Below are 4,037 nucleotides of genomic sequence, written 5' to 3' on the forward strand. Positions count from 1 at the left end.
TGACCTCGTTTCTCCCATCTTGATCCTTTATTTCTTTATTTTTCTAAGAGTGGTGGTGATGTTAATAAATTTGGTTTGTTGATATTGAATATTGAAATGCATCAATATTTGAAATATCTGCATAGCTCAAAGAATCAATATTTTCCAATTTATTGGAATTCATAACATAGGCTTTCCTGATTCTCAGGCCTTAGAATTCAGGCTAGAATTATACCACTGGCTTTCCTGGGTCTTCAACTTGCAGACAGCAGATCATGGGACTTCTCAGCCTTTACAATGGCAGAAGCCAATTCCTCATAATAAATCTCTTTATATCTATATCTATATATCTATTTCTGATTGATTCTGTTTCTCTAGAGAGCCCTGATTAATGCAACCAAGATTATTACAAAAATCACACATGGGTAAAAGATTGATTTAAAGTGCAAGATGGAGAAATGATTTTTAATATTTCAGAGTGTGGAAAGCTTGTCGGTATGATTTTAGATTCTGCATTGCAACTAACCATACAGAAATCATCGTTTGTTGTGTTTTGGCATATTGATGAATATTGACAATTATCTGAAAAGTCTATCAAAAAACTCTTGTTTCCAACTGCAAATCTGTTTGCATTTTTTTCATACACTTCCGACTTCAACCAAAACAACATATTGAATGCAGAAGCAGATAGAGCAATCTAGCCGTTTTCTATTAAGCCAGATATTAAATAGATTTGCAATCATGTAAAACAATGACATTTTCTTACAATTTTTTGTGTGGAAATATGTTCATTGTTCTTAAAATATTTATTTACACTAACATGTATTGGCTTTATTACACCTAAAGAATTTTAAAATAATTTAATTTCTAATGTAGATATTTACCCACAAAAACAGAAAATCTTTGGTGTTTTTAGTCATTTTTGTGTGTAAAGAGAATTCTGATACCTGAAAAGTTTGAGATACCTGAAAAAGATGCTCTATACAAAAGCATCTTTGTGCCAACCATCTACTATGAACCACGTCCAGTTGGTATAACCTTATATATGTACTGGGTCAGGACAAAGTTCTGTGAAGTGTCAAGATGATCAAGATCCCTGTAGACTCTATTATCACAGAGTGCAGGATAATTAACTCTGAAACAAGCTATGTAAAGATAAACTGATTTTGACCCTTGCTTTTGGCTGTTGATAAGTTTTCATCACATTGACAAATACATTCAGAGTGACAGAGCTGGTGCTGATTGTTCCTGTAAAGATGCAGCATTCAACATGGCCATGATGGTTTGGGCTATCATCTAGTTATGTTTATGGCGGTCCGTCATTATCTGTCACCATCCATCTCTTTTTTACAGGAGTCAGACAGGTGAATTGACTGAGGCCATAATGAGGCTCATCATTCTTGCATCCTTAAGGTTTTTCATGGTGATGATAATCTTGGTCATCCCTCCAATAATTCAATATCACTTCTGATTTGCTGCCTTTCAGTTTCAGGGGCTCTCATGTTGTTCTTCCTGACGTAATTACTCTTGCTCTCTAGGTCAGGGAACCAGTGTGAGGATTCTGCCAGCTGAAAACTTCCTAGTCCCAGTGAGACAGACTTGGGCCCAAACTGCATTTATTACCTGACTTCCATAAGCCTATGTTATAACCAGAGGACCATGGTGCCCAAAGCAGCTGGTGGCAAAAACAGCTGAGATCCAGTGTATACTCACCCTTAAAAGAATTCTGGCTTTGCCACTTTGTTCAGCGTAGTTACTCTGCCAAACAATTCCAGTTCTTCTTGGGGGAAGGATGAAGGAATACTTAGAACATATCTGTGCAGTGCTTACAGGGTAGTTCCTCAAGGGGACCTGACTTTCTCCTCAATCAGTGGGCTCTGGGTCTGTGAAGAGATTTAGATCAGGACACTGGGTGGACAATTGTGATATTTAATTGTGAGCAACTGCTATGAGCCTGCAGGTTATCATCTCTTCATTCTTTCCTGTTATATAACCAGAAATTATCCAATGTCTTAGATGCTGTCCATCAAACTTGCCCCTAAGGATACTGTGATCTATTACTTTCACTCTCAATCCCTATGTCTTATGGAACGTGACTGCTGCTCTGAGCTTGCTGATCATTAAGATACAATTATACCCATCTTGCTTCAGTGGTTAAGTGCTGCTACCTGGGATCTGCTATTCTGAAATTTCATTTTCTTTATGGATACTAGGGAATCTTATTTATTTTATTTTATTGTTTTTATAGCATTTTAGGTTTTGGGTTACATGTGCAGAACATGCAAGATAGTTGCATAAATACACATGTGGCAGTGTGATTTGCTGCCTTCCTCCCCTTCACCCACATCTGGCATTTCTCCCCATGCTATCCCTCCCCATCTCCCCCGGGGATCTTATGTCAGTATGTCCTACCACCAGTTCTGGTTTGCAGAGTCGCCGCTAAACTTCTCACCAGTATATTCCTTACTGTCTTGGCAAGGAAATCGTCTTTTGGGTTCTCCAAGAGAATGTGGAAATATGGTGGGTTCTCAGGTTCTGAATAACATTTCTACCTCTCTGAGGCTTATAATCCCTTTAATTCAGTGCCAGAGAAATTCTCACATTTCAACGTCATTTCCTGTCAGCTATTGTCAAATTCAGTCTTCAGAGAGCCATTCCGGCAAGCTCTCAGCATCCTCTATTGTTCCTTGCTGAAACTTTGAATCCTGAAGAACAGATGAGTGGTCCCGTATCAGAGAATTAGCCCTGAAGCGCATTTATATTCTTCTTACCTAGCCCCTTCTCCTCCAGTATAACACCCTCAAGATCCACTTCTATATATGTTCCCCTCATTTCTGCTGAGGCTTTTAACTCAAGTATCAGTTATTTCCACAATAATGCTACATAATGAACCACCAAAAAACCTCAGTGGTATACAATAATAAACATGTATTTTTCGCCAACAAGATTTAATGGTTGGCTGAGCAGTTCTGCTTATCTGGGCTCACTGGGGGCTTGTTCATGGACTGACCAGCAGGTCAGCAAGATAGCTTTACTGATCTTAGCTGGGCTCTCTCACATATCTGGGGCCTTAGTTGCTTGGCTGTGGTCCACATAGCCTCTCACCCTCCAGCAAGGTATCCTAGGATTACTCTCCTGGCAAAGCAGAGGTGCAAGAGTAGAATTGTGGACATTAAGGCCGAGGATCGGAACTGGCAAATGTTGCTTATGCTACATTCTATTGGCCAAAGCAAGGCACAAGACAAGCCCACGTTCAATGGCTGCGGGAATAGACCACACTTCATGATGTGAGGGTCCTCAGAGTCACATGCAAAGGATGTAGATACAGGGAAGGTGGAGAACGAAGGCCAATTTGGCAATCAATCAGGGTACATCCTCTAGCCAGAAGTGTGTACATCTTTTCCATGTGCAAGACACAGTCTTGCCCTTTCAAGATTCCTCAAAGTCTTATGCAATCGTAGGATCAGGTTCAAAATCCAAGATGTTGAGGCTGGGCGTGGTGGCTCATGCCTGTAATCCCAGCACTTTGGGAGGCCGAGGTGGGTGGATCACAAGGTCAACAGATCGAGACCATCCTGGTCAACATGGTGAAACCCCGTCTCTACTAAAAATACAAAAACTTAGCTGGGCATGGTGGCGCATGCCTGTAATCCCAGCTACTCGGGAGGCTGAGGCAGGAGAATTGCCTGATTCCAGGAGGCGGAGGTTGCCGTGAGCCGAGATCGCACCATTGCACTCCAGCCTGGGTAACAAGAGCTAAACTCCGTTTCAAAAAAAAAAAAAAAAAAATCCAAGATGTTATAATGAATATCAGGTCTATAGTGGTTTGCTGGATGCACCTTTTTGATCTGAAGTCCTTAGAATAAAAAGAAATGTTATCTTCCCCTACATGCCCAATGTGCAACAGTGAATAGGAACAACGGAATTGCAATAAACTCTCCCATTCAATACGGGATGGCTTTACTGATCTATCAAGGCACATAGCAGCCACTTTCTTATGACAGTTCTGAAATCCCTGGAGAATGTTTACAGGTTCTCTTGGAGTGAGGAGTGTGCCT

Source organism: Callithrix jacchus, chromosome 19, assembly GCF_049354715.1.
Source record: "Callithrix jacchus isolate 240 chromosome 19, calJac240_pri, whole genome shotgun sequence".
Classification (NCBI taxonomy): domain Eukaryota; kingdom Metazoa; phylum Chordata; class Mammalia; order Primates; family Cebidae; genus Callithrix; species Callithrix jacchus.